Below are 17115 nucleotides of genomic sequence, written 5' to 3' on the forward strand. Positions count from 1 at the left end.
GGATTGTCCTGCTCTGGCAGGGGGGTTGGACTTGATGATCTCTTTGGGTCCCTTCCAACCCCTAACATCCTGTGATCCTGTGATCCTTCTACCCGTTGGCCTGCAGTCCCTTCTCTGCAAAGTATTTGACAATATGGTGCTTTTGAAAAGACAAGCAAAAATAAATGCTATTACTACAACCTGCTTTTATTTTCGGTGGGAGTCTAGCAGGTCAAGTGGTGGAGGACATGAAGACAGACAGCAGTTAGTAATTTTAACTAGATTTATCAAGTAACTGCTGTATAGAAGCAAAAGCAGGAAGACAAGCAGGCAGTTCTCCTAGCTAATTTTAGCCAATTTTATTTGTATCCAGGACTACTACCTGTGAAGTGAGGCTGAGGGAGCTGGGGTTGTTTAGCCTGGAGAAGAGGAGGTTCAGGAGTGACCTCATTGCTGTCTACCTGAAGGGAGGCTGTAGCAAGATGGGGGTTGGTCTCTTCTGCCAGGCAAGCAGCAACAGAACAAGAGGACACAGTCTAAGGTTGTTCTGGGGGAGGTCTAGGCTGGATGTTAGGAGGAAGTTGTTGGCAGAGAGAGTGATTGGCATTGGAATGGGCTGCCCAGGGAGGTGGTGGAGTCGCTGTCCCTGGAGGTGTTGAAGCAAAGCCTGGATGTGGCACTTAGTGCCATGGTCTGGTTGAGTGGCTGGGGCTGGGTGATAGTTTGAACTGGCTGATCTTGGAGGTCTCTTCCAACCTGACTGATTCTGTGATGATGATGATCATTTTATTTAAAGTATGCTTGATGTGGTTTGACCTTGTCTGAAAGCCAGGTGTCCACCAAGCCACTTTACGAGAGAGAAAATAGGCTGAGAAAAATTTCTGGGTCAAGATGAAGGCTGTTCAATAAAGCAAAAGCAAAGGCTGAAAGCAAAAGCAGGGAAAATCAAGAGATAGGCTCCCTAATTCCCATTAGCAGACAATGTTTCAGCCACGTCCTGGGAAGTAGGGCTTCAGTATGTGTAGTAGTTGCTTTGGAAGACCAACACTGTAGTAATTAATACTTCCTCTCCTCCTCCTTTCTCTTAGCTTCTTCTTAAATTTCCTTGGCTTACCAACCTTATGGCAAGGGATTCTCATTATGGTCTAAAGGAGAGATCTTCTTAGGCCTGGTCATAGATCTAAACCTATGTTAGGATATAGGAATCTGCTTTAGGCCTCTCTTCAAACAAGATTGTTTTCCCTTCTCGCTCAAATAGCACAAGGTGGAAGTTAAAATTTAACCTTGATACTGGTGGCTGTGTCAGTGCCTGCTTTATCAGGTGCTGTGGCACAGTGGAAGCAGATCTTTAGCAGGAAAGAGTCGATGCTGAGGACTTAATGTTCCACACTATGTGTATTTTGGAGATTACATAATCTGAAAGGGCCAATCCTTGCTGATACGTCTTAGGTGTTGCCTTGGTCTGCATATTCTGGGTTAGCGTTATCTGCAGAGAGTGCAGGTCTGGTGAAAGTCCAGGTCTGGTGACCTGAGACCAATCCACAGTGCAAAACAAGGTCTAGCCAACAGCATGATCAAAATGGGGAGTGCCCTCCTGATCTTAAGGTGCTAACAAATATGCCCTGCATATTAATGTTGTAAAGCAAGTCTGGGAACAATTTTTATGCTTTAGAGAGAGAGGAGGAATTTTAATGCTCTCTAAAGCTACCTTATTAACTAGTCAGTGTTAGCTGTTGCACCTCATAAAATCCATTCCCTTGACAACCTGATCAGCTTATTGTCAAAATAAGCACTTAGCATGCACTCTTCACCTTGATTTTTCTTATGGAGGATACAATATTGGTCTGTGTTAGTCACTTGTGATACAGCCATGGTCTAGTTGACAGGATAGGGCTGGGTGTTAGGTTGGACTGGATGATCTTGGAGGTCTCTTCCAACCTGCTTGATTCTATGATTCTAAGTTATTCTCAAACTTGAATATTAAATCAAAACTCGTGGGCTGAACTTTTTGTTTCTTTGTTTTAATCCACTTGAGAAAGAAACTGGCAGGAGTGACATAAGGACTATAATTAGATAGGAACCAGCATGGGTTCAAGCAAAGCCTGGATGAGGCACTTAGTGCCATGGTCTGGTTGATTGGACAGGGCTGGGTGCTAGGTTGGACTGGCTGAGCTTGGAGGTCTCTTCCAACCTGCTTGATTCTATGATTCTGTGGAATACAGAACAAAACTGCCAGTTGGTGTACAGGTCTGAGAGAACTTGTTTTCCTGGTAGAGCTGAGAAACCTTTGTGTCTGTGAGGGAATGGGTTTAGTGTGCCTGTTGTAGGGCTCTGGGGGAATGCTCTTGCAGCTCCAGTGGTTATACAGGCTGTAGATGTGAGCAAGAAGCTATTTCCATGGACAGGGTAAGCAAACTCCACAAGCCACACTACATAAAGTTGTTGTTTGTCAAAATCCCATTACGTTTGCAGCATGTCTGCTGTTGCTGTGCTGCATTTTCTGTGTCTGCTTCTGGTGATGCATGGTGCACTTCTAATGTCTTTCTCATGCCTATGATGAGGGGTTTACCAGGAGACTGGGAGAGCTTTCTCAGAGGGGGAAGAAGAGGGCACTAGCATTCTGTTCTAGTTGCTTCATCAAGAGTATGTGTGTTCTTTCTGCTCTCTGCTAGCTGGTTATGTTATGTTCCCTTTCTAATAGATGCAGAGAGTGTCTTTTTTTTTTCTTTCTAGGTTTTTTTTTCATTCATTGCCATTTTAGGGTAGTAATGCTTATATGATGCAGTCTCTACTCTAATAGGCTGAAGATGAGGCAGCAGTGTGCCCAGGTGGCCAAGAGAGCCAATGGCATCCTAGCCTAGATGAGGAACAATGTGGCCAGCAGGACAAGGGAGGATATTCTTCCCCTGGACTCAGCACTGGTCAGGCCACACCTTGAGTGCTGTGTCCAGTTATGGATTCCTCAATTCAAGAGAGATGTTGAGATACTGGAATGTGTCCAGAGAAGGGCAACAAAGCTGGTGAGGGGCCTGGAGCACAGCCCTGTGAGGAGAGGCTGAGGGAGCTGGGGGTGTGCAGCCTGGGGAAGAGGAGACCAGGTGGGATTGTTCTCTTCTGCCAGGCAATCGGCAACAGAACAAGGGGACACAGTCTGAAGTTGTGCCAGGGGAGGTCTAGGCTGGATGTTAGGAGGAAGTTGTTGTCAGAGAGAGTGATTGGCATTGGAATGGGCTGCCCAGGGAGGTGGTGGAGTCACTGTCCCTGGAGGTGTTCAAGCAAAGCCTGGCTGAGGCACTTAGTGCCATGGTCTGGTTGATTGTCTAGGGTTTGGTGCTAGGTTGGACTGGATGAGTTTCGAGGTCTCTTCCAACCTGGTTGATTCTATAATTCTATACTCCCTATTGCATTCAAAGTCAAAACCAGCAAATGGCCTTTTGAGCAATTGGTATCAGATGATGAGGACAGCTGACAATGATGTGGAAGTATCAAAACAGAGAAGAGTAATTTCTGTGTGTGAAGAGGGAGGTTGGAATGATTGAGTGATTATTTTAATCTCATTGCAGATTTAGTTGAGGACAGAGAAGGGGAACTGGCAGTAAAGTGAGGCAGAAGATGTTTGAGCTCTCCCAGAATTGCCTGGGAGCTTCCAAGAGCACAGATTCTCCACACAATGGCACAGATCTGAGCAGCTCTCAGCCAAAAACCCTTTCATCTAGAGTTCCTAGTATTTGTGTCTTTGGAGACAGCTGGCATTGGTTTTGCAGTATGCTCACACTGGGTCAGTCTTTCTAGTCTTAATGTAAACAAAGCTGGTACAGGCAAATACTCCTGAAGTACCTAACTGTGCCATCATAGAGGTGGCTTCAAAGCAGCATTCACCAGGTGTATAGAACCATAGAATCAGTCAGGGTTGGAAGGGACCAGAAGGATCACCTAGTTGCAGTCCCCCTGCCATGCTCAGGACACCCTACCCTAGATCAGGCTGCCCACAGCTTCATCCAGCCTGGCCTTAAACACTTCCAGCCATGGGGCCTCAACCACATCCCTGGGAAACCCATTCCAGCCTCTCAGCACTCTCATGCTGAAGAGCTTCCTCCTGGCATCCACTCTGAATCTCCCCACCTGCAGCTTTACTCCATTCCCCCCAGTCCTGTCACTCCCTGACAGCCTAAAAAGTCCCTCCTCAGCTTTTTTGTAGGCCCCTTCAGATCCTGGAAGGTCAAAAGAAGGTCACCTGGGAGCCTCCTCTTCTGCAGCCTGCACAGCCCCAACTCTTTCAGTCTGTCCTCTTAGCAGAGCTGCTGCAGCCCTCTGAGCATCCTCGTATCTTCTTTGGTGTTTCTTTTTTTTCTTAGTTGTTTATCAACTTGCAATCCAATTACTGCAATTTACTCTGTAAAGGTTTTTATTCAGTTCTGTTTCCTAAACTAAGATTGCTGTGGCAGTCAACTATTTCATGAAGTAGTATTCTAACTTGACATAATGGTGATTTGTGGTCCCTTAAAATGATACTTGTACAGATCTAAACATTCCCTACAAGTCAGTTCTCAGCCTTGAGTGCTAACAGGAATGATTTTTATACATCTGTGCTGGTTTGAGACTAATTGAAATATTGTACTGAGAGAAATTAAATCCTTAGCTGTGAGAAGGAAGAAAAAACCCAACCTGTGCTCTGTATCATCCATTCTTCTGCTGAGAAATGCAACTAGTTAAAATACAGATGTGGCACTCACTGCTCACACACTGCTCAGCTCTCACTTCTGGCTGTGCCTTCCTTCTGTGTCTGACTCTGCCTTTAACTCTCTAATCCACCTAACCCCTTTTTCCTCTAACCTCCTTGCCAATTTCTTTGACATCTCACCTCAGATCTCCAGATTTATCATGTGAGATATATGTGGGTTGGTCTGGTTATGTCTGAAAGAAGGAACAGTGGGAGGGGGAAGGGGCAAGGGGGTTTGGGTCAGGAGCCCTCCTGGGGACTGATTGTTTCTGGGAGGGGTGTTGTGTTTCTGTGTTACTTTTAATTTGTGTATAACTGTATAGATTTGTGCAAGTATATGCCTGTATATTGTGCTAAGCTGTATATATAAAGCTTCATTCCTTCATTTCCAGTTTGGCTGAGTCTAGTCTGGGTGATTTTATAAGAATGTGTGTGTGGGGTAATACTCAAACCATCACAACATCCAATATAAATACAGTTTTGCTTTAAGAGGAATGTCTGCATATGGGCAGAGTCCAAGGGGATGGGGTTCAATAGCTCCAAGTGCAGGGTGCTGCACTTTGGCCACAGCAACCCCATGCAGAGATACAGGCTGGGGTCGGAGTGGCTAGAGAGCAGCCAGACAGAGAGGGATCTGGGGGTGCTGATTGATACCCACCTGAACATGAGCCAGCAGTGTGCCCAGGTGGCCAAGAGAGCCAGTGGCATCCTGGCCTGCATCAGGAATGGTGTGGCCAGCAGGAGCAGGGAGGTCATTCTGCCCCTGTACTCTGCACTGGTTAGACCACACCTTGAGTGCTGTGTTCAGTTCTGGGCCCCCCAGTTTAGGAAGGACATTGAGATGCTTGAACGTGTCCAGAGAAGGGCGACGAGGCTGGGGAGAGGCCTTGAGCACAGCCCTACGAGGAGAGGCTGAGGGAGCTGGGATTGGTTAGCCTGGAGAAGAGGAGGCTCAGGGGAGACCTCATTGCTGTCTACAACTACCTGAGGGGTGGTTGTGGCCAGGAGGAGGTTGCTCTCTTCTCTCAGGTGGCCAGCACCAGAACAAGAGGACACAGCCTCAGGCTGCTCCAGGGGAAATTTAGGCTGGAGGTGAGGAGAAAGTTCTTCCCTGAGAGAGTCATTGGACACTGGAATGGGCTGCCTGGGGAGGTGGTGGAGTCGCCGTCCCTGGAGCTGTTCAAGGCAGGACTGGACGTGGCACTTGGTGCCATGGTCTGGCCTTGAGCTCTGTGGTAAAGGGTTGGACTTGATGGTCTGTGAGGTCTCTTCCAACCTTGGTGATACTCTGATACTGTGATACTGTAATTGTATAGAGCTGACTCAATAAAAGAAGGGAAAAGGTTACATAATTTGGCTTACTATAACTAAAAAACTCCATGGCATTCAAAGCTGGGGCACCACTGTGGTCAAAATGTCAGTGACAATCGTGTCTGTGAGCTGGGATTAGTGATTTTGATCAGCATGATTGGAGGTAGGATACTGGCTGGCTGATCTTGTGGCCTAATATGGTATTGATTTTCCTATGCTTCTGTAATTGCTTAAGACTTGTGTTGATTTGGTTTTTAGATTTGGTTGCAGTTTTGATTGACAGTCTTGCTGATTACTGCCAAAAGAGTTTCTTTTTTGTGATGCTAGATGAAGGTGAAACATAAAATTAGAAGTAAGTTTTGAATAGAAAGTGAACTTTTTCAGGACTGTATGCTGTCATGGAAAATATTTGGAGTAAGTAGGCTACTTAGAGTCCTGGGGCTTTTTAGAAGTCTCTTAATGCATGCTGGAGTGAGATTTGCAGTATCAGGGGTGGGCAGAGGCCAATGGGATGAGATTGAACAAGGCCAAGTGCAGGGTTCTGCACTTTGGCCACAACAACCCCAAGCAGCACTACAGGCTGGGGACTGAGTGGCTGAGAGCAGCCAGGCAGAGAGGGACCTGGGGGTGCTGATAGAGAGTAGCTGAAGATGAGGCAGCAGTGTGCCCAGGTGGCCAAGAGAGCCAATGGCATCCTGACCTGGCTCAGGAAGAGTATGGCCAGTAGGACAAGGGAGGTCAGGCCACACCTTGAGTGCTGTGTCCAGTTCTGGGCCCCTCAATTCAAGAGAGATGTTGAGGTGCTGGAAGGTGTCCAGAGAAGGGCAACAGAGCTGGTGAGAGGCCTGGAACACAAACCCTGTGAGGAGAGGCTGGGGGTGTTTGACCTGGAGAAGAGAAGGCTCAGGGCAGACCTCATTGCACCCAGCCCTATCCAGCCAACTAGACCATGGCACTAAGTGCCTCAGCCAGGCTTTGCTTCAACACCCCCAGGGACAGAGACTCCACCACCTCCCTGGGCAGCCCATTCCAATGCCAATCACTCTCTCTGACAACAACTTCCTCCTAACATCCAGCCTAGACCTCCCCCAGCACAACTTGAGACTGTGTCCCCTTCTTCTGTTGCTGGTTGCCTGGGAGAAGAGACCAACCTCATATCAAATGCATATGTGGTTATAGATCTAACTCTAAGTACAGATCATAGAATATGTAATCTTAATTTCTAAATGCAGAATGGAAGCCAGGAAGAGAGGCTGTGGATATCTCCATTTAAGAAGTGAAGATATCTGTGAATGTAAGGAATGGAGGAGAAAAAAACTAGAGATTATGAATGAAGCATTTTTATACAGGAAGCTGTGAGCTTTCTGAAAGGCTGTTCCAAGCTTCCAGGACTTCCTGATGATTGAAGCAGTAAGTTGATAAATCCATCAATGCAAGTGCTAGTTATGACATTAGACAGATAACTCCTTCCTTAATCCTGAAGTACTGTGTGCCTGTGTGAAGGACCTAAACCCAATCTGCTATTTCCTTCCCTCAGAGTGAACAGATGATACTCTATCCAGCTCAGCAAGAGCAAGGTTTGTTCCCAAAGAAGCATGCTGTCTTAAGAAATGAGTTGGGAAGCTGAGATGAACTGTCAGCCAAGCTGGTGTAAGAAGATTGTAAAAGAATGCAAGGCTATAATTTGTATTCTCTGCTTAGTCTTATGCAAGAGGAAAATAGATGGGAGGTCATATGTTGTGAGTGGCACAGCTTAGTTAGCGTGGCATTCCACATCTGTGTGGTAAACTGCAATGTCTGCAGCTAGTGGGTCCATGTCCAGGTGCAGGCCAGTGACAAGTGGAGTCCCTCAGGGATCAGTCCTGGGACCAATCTTGATCAACATCTTTGTGGGTGCCATGGAGAGAGGCATTGAGTGCAGCCTCAGCAAGTCTGCTGACAACACCAAGCTGTGTGGTGCAGCAGCCAGGCTGGAGGGCAGAGATCCATCCAGAGGGAGCTGGACAGGCTGCAGAGGTGGGCACAAGCCAAGCTCAGGAGGTTCAACAATGCCAATTGCATGGCTCTGCATTTAGGTCAGCACAATCCTAAGCACCAATCCAGGCTGGGCAGTGAGTGGCTGGAGAGCAGCCCTGAGGAGAGGGACTTGGGGGTGCTGCTGGAGGAGAAGCTCAACAGGAGCCAGTAGTATGTACTTGGAGCCCACAAAGCCAAGCAGAGCCTGGGCTGCAGCAGGTGGAGGGAGGTAAATCTGCCCCTCTACTCTGCTCTGCTGAGACCCCACCAGGAGTACTGCATCCAGTTCTGGAGCCCCTGTTATTACAAGAGGGATGTGGAGATGCTGGAGCATGTCCAGAGCAGGGCCAGGAGGATGCTCAGAGGGCTGCAGCAGCTCTGCTGTGGGGACAGACTGAAAGAGTTGAGGCTGTTGAGTCTGGAGAAGAGAAGGCTCCCAGGTGACCTTCTTGTGGCCTTCCAGTATCTGAAGGGGGCTACAAAAAAGCTGTGGAGGGACTTTTGAGGCTCTGAGGGAGTGACAGGACTGGGGGGAATGGAGCAAAGCTGGAGGTGGGGAGAGTCAGAGTGGAGGTGAGGAGGAAGTTGTTGAGCATGAGAGTGGTGAGAGGCTGGAATGGGTTGCCCAGGGAGGTGGTTGAGGTGCTGTCCCTGGAGGTGTTTAAGGCCAGGCTGGCTGAGGCTGTGGCCAGCCTGATATAAGGTAGGGTGTCCCTGGGCATGGCAGGGGCCTTGGAACTGGATGCTCCTTGTGGTCCCTTCCAACCCTGACTGATTCTGTGATTTGGTAGTATCTTCAGTGCTGACATTTTGCTTTGTGCTTTTCCTTTGGCATCCTTCTGAAGTATTGGGATACATGAGATGAAGGTCACTTGCTCGTTTGAAAGCACAGTGTTGAAACAGGTATTCCATAGACATTATAAACCACAAATACTTTCAACCTCAAAAGTACCATCGAGTCCTTTTCATTAGGACAGTGAAGCCCAAATCTCTATTTTTGAAGTGTTCAGTGACAGTGGCAGCATTTCTAAAGCTCAAGGTTTCAGTTTCCGTTGGAACAAGCTGCTAGAGGACCAGATGCTATTCATGTATTTAGAACCAAAATCCTATGTTTGAAGAGAAGTCACTGTGAGCTGAAAAAGAGTAGGAAGTATGTGAAAATGACACCATGTGTGCCAAGGAGGAGCTTCCAGCTTTCCAAGTAGCACCTTCCCCTCTCTTAAGTTTCTCCTGCCTCAGAGGCATTGGGAGCCTAACTGTGAGATGGTTTCATATTAAAATAAATAAAGAATTATCATTTGTTGACCACTGGGCCAAACAGGAGAGAATGTCACTTCACTGCTTCCAGGACACTGGTACTAGAAGAAGGAAGATACATGAGAGAATGAAATACACCACTGAAAACATCTATTAGATTATCATCATTTAGCAACAGTCAGAGTTTTACTCAGTCTGCTGCAGCACTAACAGAGTTGTTCATTGCATCATGTGGGGACAGAGTGTCTGGAGAGCAGCCAGGCAGAAAGGGATCTGAGGGTACTGGTAGATAGTAGCTGAAGATGAGGCAGCAGTGTGCCCAGGTGGGCAGGAGAGCCAATGTCATCCTGGCCTGGATCAGGAGCAGTGTGGCCAGCAGGACAAGGGAGGTTATTCTTCCCCTGTACTCAGCACTGCTCAGGCCACACCTTGAGTGCTGTGTCCAGTTCTGGGCTCCTCAATTCAAGAGAGATGTTGAGGTGCTGGAAGGTGTCCAGAGAAGGGCAACAAAGCTGGTGAGGGGCCTGGAGCACAGCCCTGTGAGGAGAGGCTGAGGGAGCTGGGGGTGTGCAGCCTGCAGAAGAGGAGGCTCAGGGCAGAGCTCATTGCTGTCTACAACTCCCTGAAGGGAGGCTGTAGCCAGGTGGGGTTGGGCTCTTCTGCCAGGCAAGCAGCAACAGAACAAGGGGACGCAGCCTCAAGTTGTGGTGGGGGAAGTCTAGGCTGGCTGTTAGGAGGAAGTTGTTGTCAGAGAGAGTGATTGGCATTGGAATGGGCTGCCCAGGGAGGTGGTGGAGTCACTGTGCCTGGAGGTGTTGAAGCAAAGCCTGGCTGAGGAACTTAGTGCCATGGTCTGATTGACTGACTAGGGCTGGGTGCTAGGTTGGACTTTGTGAGCTTGGAGGTCTCTTCCAACCTGGGTGATTCTATGTTATTTAATAAAAGCCTCTTGCCTGCAGTAGGTTTTCTGCCTTCTCATTTCCCCCTTGCATTTCAACGATTGCCTCTCAAACATTGACATCTTGTTAAATAAGTGGTGATTAGTCAAAAAGTCTTGAGCAACATTCACACAAATCTTAGTTCTGATGAGTTTCAGTTTCCCTGGGACTCATTCTGTAGAATATATTGGAATGCAATGACCTTAGGGCTGTGAACACATTCAAGGAGGAGTTGCTTTCCTTGCTGCAAGGTACAATCAAAGTGGTTTGTTGTTTTCCCTAATGATCTTGAAATGGATTTCTTTTTAATATAGATAGATGTATTCCAGATTGTTAGAGTCATAAGTAAACACTGGGCTAGCTATCAGTTTTTGAGAGCCCTGTGGCATGCTTCATCCTGCACCCCATACTGCAGCCTGGAATCAGTCCTAGAATGCCAGCATTTTGGTTTCATGGTGTCTTTTGCAGCAGGTGGGTTCTGCCTTCCCTGAATCTCAAGGCATTCACTCAGACTGAGTTACTGAGTTGCTCATTTTGGGATTGGGAAGTAGCAGAAGGCTTCCAAATGATGCTACATGCTGAGGGTGTGACTGGGTTTTGGTGTCTTCTCAAATGATAGCTTTCATTCTGGGGAAATGACAAATGCAGGGAACTATATTTAGGATAGATGGAGTTTGGTTTGGGGCTTTTTGGGTTTGTTTTTTTTTCAGTATTGAGTGTTTGTCATTGCTTTCTGAAGCTTTCTCTAAAGCCTTCTTTTTGACTAAAAAATTAAAAAAGCAGCACTCCAGAAGCTAGGCTATTTTTTTTTTTCTTCTATAGAACAGCTGAAGTTCGTTCTGGAGGAGAGGAGGCTCCCAGGTGACCTTCCTGTGGCCTTCCAGTATCTGAAGTGGGCTACAAAAAAGCTGGGGAGGGACGTTTTAGACTCTCAGGTAGTGACAGGACTGGGGGGAATGGAGCAAAGCTGGAGGAGGGGAGAGTCAGAGTGGAGGTGAGGAGGAAGTTGTTGAGCATGAGAGTGGTGAGAGGCTGGCATGGGTTGCCCAGGGAAGTGTTTAAGGCCAGGATGGGTGAAGTTGTGGACAGCCTGCCCTAGGGTAGGGTGTCCTGAGCATGGCAGGGGGATTGCAACTAGGTGATCCTTCTGGTCCCTTCCAACCCTGACTGATTCTATGGTTCTATACACCTGGTGAATGCTGCTTTGAAGCCACCTCTATGATGGCACAGTTAGGTACTTCAGGAGTATTTGTCTGTACCAGTTTTGTTTACATTAAGACTAGAAAGACTGACCCAGTGTGAGCATACTGCAAAACCAATGCCAGCTGTCTCCAAAGACACAAATACTAGGAACTCTAGATGAAAGGGTTTTTTTGGCTGAGAGCTGCTCAGATCTGTGTCATTGTGTGGAGAATCTGTGCTCTTGGAAGCTCCCAGGCAATTCTGGGAGAGCTCAGACATCTTCTGCCTCTATGGTTCTGTGGTTCTATGATTCTGTTGTAGTTGTACTGTCTCTCTTGAGAGTATTTCAAACTACTGAAAGTCTTCAAAACAATTCATTAAGCAGATTTCCACTACTAAGTGTGTGCATCCTTGAATACCTTGAATGTTGACAATAAGCTTGTCCTCCAGTCCTGATAGTTACACTCCAAGAATGTCACATCCTATTGTGTTTAGAACATCCATTAATAAATCCTGTTTACTGTTTGGTATTTGTTATCATAGAGTCACTCAGGGTTGGAAGGCACCACAAGGATCATGTAGTTCCAAACACCCTGCCATGCCCAGGGAAACCCTACCCTAGATCAGCCTGGTCTTAAACACCTCCAGCCATGGGGCCTCAACCACCTCCCTGGGCAACCCATTCCAGCCTCTCACCACTCTCATGCTCAACAACTTCCTCCTCACCTCCGCCCTGACTCTCCCCACCTCCAGCTTTGCTCCATTCCCCCCAGTCCTGTCACTCCCTGAGAGCCTAAAAAGTCCCTCCACAGCTTTTTTGTAGCCCACTTCAGATCCTGGAAGGCCACAAGAAGGTCACCTCTGAGCCTCCCCTTCTCCAGACTGAACAGCCCCAACTCTTTCATTCTGCCCTCATAGGAGAGGTTCTCCAGCTCTCTGATTATCCTCATAAGGATGATCAGGAGTACTTTGCATTACATCTGAAAGTTGTCCTTGCTGGGTTTTTTTTTTTGCATCTTTTATTTTTGCATGCAACATGGTAGAATATTTGCTAATAAGCCACATGTCACTGTCTCTAATAACCAACTTCCTTGCATGCAGTGCATTAAGACTTTTGGCTTTGCAGAGCACTGACAAATTAGCTGAACATTTAATGTGCAGCCCCATTTGGCTTGCTTGTTAAAATACTACTGATGTATTTGGAATGATGGAATGAAATTTCAGTAAACTGAGCTAGTTTTTTTTGTCCTTCTGTGCTGCTTTTATTTCTTGGATCATGCTAACTTATGATTCCAGGAGAAAAGTGTGTATAGCCATGTGTATGCTGTTTTATATCAACAGTGACACTAATAAGGTTACCACAGATTCTTCCACAGAAGGCTGCTTAGAAGGCTTTTGATGAAATGAAGTTTAGCATTCTTATTTCACAGTATCACAGTATCACCAAGGTTGGAAGAGACCTCACAGATCATCAAGTCCAACCCTTTACCACAGAGCTCAAGGCCAGACCATGGCACCAAGTGCCACGTCCAGTCCTGCCTTGAACAGCTCCAGGGACGGCGACTCCACCACCTCCCCGGGCAGCCCATTCCAGTGTCCAATGACTCTCTCAGGGAAGAACTTTCTCCTCACCTCCAGCCTAAATCTCCCCTGGCACAGCCTGAGGCTGTGTCCTCTTGTTCTGGTGCTGGCCACCTGAGAGAAGAGAGCAACCTCCTCCTGGCCACAACCTCCCCTCAGGTAGTTGTAGACAGCAATGAGGTCTGCCCTGAGCCTCCTCTTCTCCAGGCTAACCAATCCCAGCTCCCTCAGCCTCTCCTCGTAGGGCTGTGCTCAAGGCCTCTCCCCAGCCTCGTCGCCCTTCTCTGGACACACTCAAGCATCTCAATGTCCCTCCTAAACTGGGGGGCCCAGAACTGAACACAGCACTCAAGGTGTGGTCTAACCAGTGCAGAGTACAGGGGCAGAATGACCTCCCTGCTCCTGCTGGCCACACCATTGCTGATGCAGGCCAGGATGCCACTGGCTCTCTTGGCCACCTGGGCACACTGCTGGCTCATGTTCAGGTGGGTATCAATCAGCACCCCCAGATCCCTCTCTGTCTGGCTGCTCTCCAGCCACTCCGACCCCAGCCTGTATCTCTGCATGGGGTTGTTGTGGCCAAAGTGCAGCATTGCTTTGAAAACTGCTGTAGAATTAATTTCCTGCTTTTGAGCATTGCACATCTATGGTTCTGCTTGTGTGTTTGAAAGATTTTAGTTTTGTTTACAAGAGGGAAAAAAATAACTGCCAGGACCTCAAAAGCTTCTAAGGAGTAGAGCTTTGCGTTCTGCTCTTTTCTCCAGACGTAGGCTGATGGTACTGGTGGCTCTGATTCCTTCCCCACAGTGAAATGTTTTCAGTGACCTCTAAATGCCTTTGAAGTCAATGTTATGTTTTTCCTTTGTGTCTTGAAAACAAGCACAATTACAGAAAACTTGCAGTCCTGTTGCTAATGTATTATTTATTCCTCCTGCTGCACTTTGGAGGATCTCCCATTGTGCTAGATGGAAGCTAGCTAGAATGTTTTGGTGAGAAGGTCTAGATTACAGGCTGTGAAAGGGAAAACAAGGGTGATAGAATCATAGAGCCATAGAATCAACCAGGTTGGAAGAGACCTTCAAGCTCAGCCAGTCCAACCTATCCCCCAGCCCTATCCACCATGGCACCAAGTGCCTCACCGATGTCTACTTCCCTCACAGGCTTGCTGAGATTTATAAGAATAAGAATCAAAACATATATAAGGCACAACTCCTGCTGGAGAGCTCTGAGCTGCATCTCTCTCTCTAACCTCACCTTCCGTTTCTCTGACTAACCCACTTTGCTTCCTGCCCCCCTGGCTGAACCTCCGTTCTTCTTGGGACTGGGGTAAGGTTGAGAGCCTGGAGAAGAGGAGGCTCAGGAGAGACCTTATTGCTGTCTACAACTACCTGAGGGGAGGTTGTGGCCAGGAGGAGGTTGCTCTCTTCTCTCAGGTGGCCAGCACCAGAATAAGAGGACACAGCCTCAAGCTGTGCCAGGGGAGATTTAGGCTGGAGGTGAGGAGAAAGTTCTTCCCTGAGAGAGTCATTGGACACTGGAATGGGCTGCCCGGGGAGGTGGTGGAGTCGCCGTCCCTGGAGCTGTTCAAGGCAGGATTGGACCAAGTGCCACGGTCTGGCCTTGAGCTCTGTGGTAAAGGGTTGGACTTGATGATCTGTGAGGTCTTTTCCATCCCTGACAGTACTGTGATACTGTGAGCACACTGCATTTACCTGCGTAGTTCTCAATGTGAGCTGAGACTAATGGGCCTTTAGACACAGAAGAGCCAATCAGAATGGCAGTTAGCCAAGCCTGACCACATTAGGTGAAGCCATAGGCTTGCTTTACCCAAAATTGGGAAAAGCATAGGCCTTGCACAAGGCAGGCACAAGCTAAATGTGTGTATCTTGTTTGTCACAGGAGCAAAACAAGTCTGGGCAGGCAAGAGTCTTTAGACTTAGTGGCTCCAGGTTCTTTTGTCTTCTCTCCTGCAGTTGTTTTTCTGCTCTCCCTCCTTATATTATAGGGAGAAGGCAGGACATGTATCAGCCTATTTTGGGCCTATCACTGAGGCAAGATGAGCCTCTCAACTAGGGGGAGCACTGACTGATAATTAAAAATAACAAGTCTTTAAGGCCAGTTTCGATGGCATTTCTTTGTTTGTTTTTACAGTGGGAGGATAACTGTTCCTAGGTGTCCTCATCTGGTGTCAAAACATCCAGCATCCTCACTGTGTTACTTTGGTTATGTGATTCTGAAGCCACTTGGTGGATCTCGGCTGCAAAAGGCTGCAGATAGATGAATTAATCTGAGAATAAGCAGTGAGGTATAGAGGGTACCTTGCTTATTAAATGTCAGTTCATCAGAAGGTGTTGTAATTCCCATTTAGCTGCCTAATGTAAAAATTCTCTCCCCTGTTCTTTTTTAATACATTTTTAGTGGCTACACTAGTGAATGCTGGGAACACCTGAGCCTAGGTTTCATGTCTGCTTTTTTAGGGAGGGGAGAAGATCATTGTTTGTTGTACCATCTGAGGGCAAGTTAGAGACTTGCTGTGTTCACAGTGAGAATTTGTGGGCTGACAGGAAGAGCTGTAGCACCAAGAAGGAAGAGGGATGTGGAGATGCTGGAGCGTGTCCAGAGAAGGGCCAGGAGGATGCTCAGAGGCTGCAGCAGCTCTGCTGTGAGCACAGGCTGAAAGAGTTTGGGCTGTGAGTCTGGAGAAGAGGAGGCTCTCAGATGACCTTCTTGTGGCCTTCCAGGATCTGAAGGGGGCCTGCAAAAAAGCTGTGGAGGGACTTCTTAGGCTCTGGGGGAGTGACAGGACTGGGGGGAATGGAGCAAAGCTGGAGGTGGGGAGAGTCAGAGTGGATGTGAGGAGAGGAAGCTGTTCATCATGAGAGTGGGAGGTGGAGTCACCGACCCTGGAGGTGTTCAAGCAAAGACTGGATGAGGCATTTAGTGCCATGGTCTAGATGACTGGATAGGGCTGGGTGCTAGGCTGGACTCAATGATCTTGAAAGTCTCTTCCAACCTGGTTGATTCTATGGTGAGAGCATGGAATGGGTTGCCCAGGGAGGTGGTTGAGGTCTCATTCCTGTAAGTGTTTAAGGCCAGGCTGGATGAGGCTGTGGCCAGCCCGATCTAGGGTAGGGTGTCCCTGGGCATGGCAGGGGGGTTGGAACTGGATGCTCCTTGTGGTCCCTTCCAACCCTGACTGATTTCTATGATTCTAGAAGAGTATCACAAAATCTGTGTGCTTGATGGAGGAGGTGTTTTGAAAGGGAAGAGGTATGTGTTTTAGTTAAATTAACACATGTTCTTTCACCAAGCAACTGCCTGTCAAGTTTAATTTGAAACAAAACTAATCGTTAGGCTGACAGCTTGATGTGCTGGGAAATGTGATTAAATTCGTTGGTACCAGAATCACTTTCAGTTGTTATCCAGCTGTTGTTTGACTTAATGCGAAAGGAAGAGCTGAAACATGCCTGGTTTTAGGAATAGCTGCCTATACATTTTGCTTGTGTGGAAATAATGCAAGGTTTCGTGCACCTTTCATCAAATGCTCTGAACAACTCTTGTACTCTGGTTTCATAATCTTTGCTAGCTAACATAGGCATAAAAATATTACTAATTCTGGCAGTATTTTAGTATAAAATCATAGAATCAAGCAGGTTGGAAGAGACCTCCAAGATCATCCACTCCAACCTATCACCCAGCCCTGGCCAATCAACCAGACCATGGCACTAAGTGCCCCAGCCAGGCTTTGCTTCAACACCTCCAGGGACGGTGACTCCACCACCTCCCTGGGCAGCCCATTCCAATGCCAATCACTCTCTCTGACAACAACTTCCTCACAGCATCTAGCCTATAACCCCCCAGCACAACTTGAGACTGTGTCCCCTTGTTCTCTTGCAGATTGCCTGGGAGAAGAGACCAACCCCACCTGGCTACAGCCTCCCTTCAGGTAGTTGTAGACAGCAATGAAGTAACCCCTGAGCCTTCTCTTCTCCAGACTAAACACCCCCAGCTCCCTCAGCCTCTCCTCACAGGGCTGTGCTCCAGGCCCCTCACCATTCCAATGGCAATGTATGTTTATCCCTATGTTTTTGGTCCTGTTAGTATTCTCTTCCCTAGTCTAGCATATTTAGC

The 17115-nt window shown here is 47.6% G+C and overlaps 1 protein-coding gene across 1 annotated transcript in view; it reads left to right on the top strand.

Annotated features, from left to right (window-relative positions):
* Positions 1-17115, top strand: part of DAP (death associated protein) — a 53186-nt gene that overhangs the window by 6741 nt on the left and 29330 nt on the right. The window lies entirely within an intron of this gene.

The sequence above is a fragment of the Pogoniulus pusillus genome, chromosome 21 (genome assembly GCF_015220805.1).
Source record: "Pogoniulus pusillus isolate bPogPus1 chromosome 21, bPogPus1.pri, whole genome shotgun sequence".
Lineage (NCBI taxonomy): Eukaryota > Metazoa > Chordata > Aves > Piciformes > Lybiidae > Pogoniulus > Pogoniulus pusillus.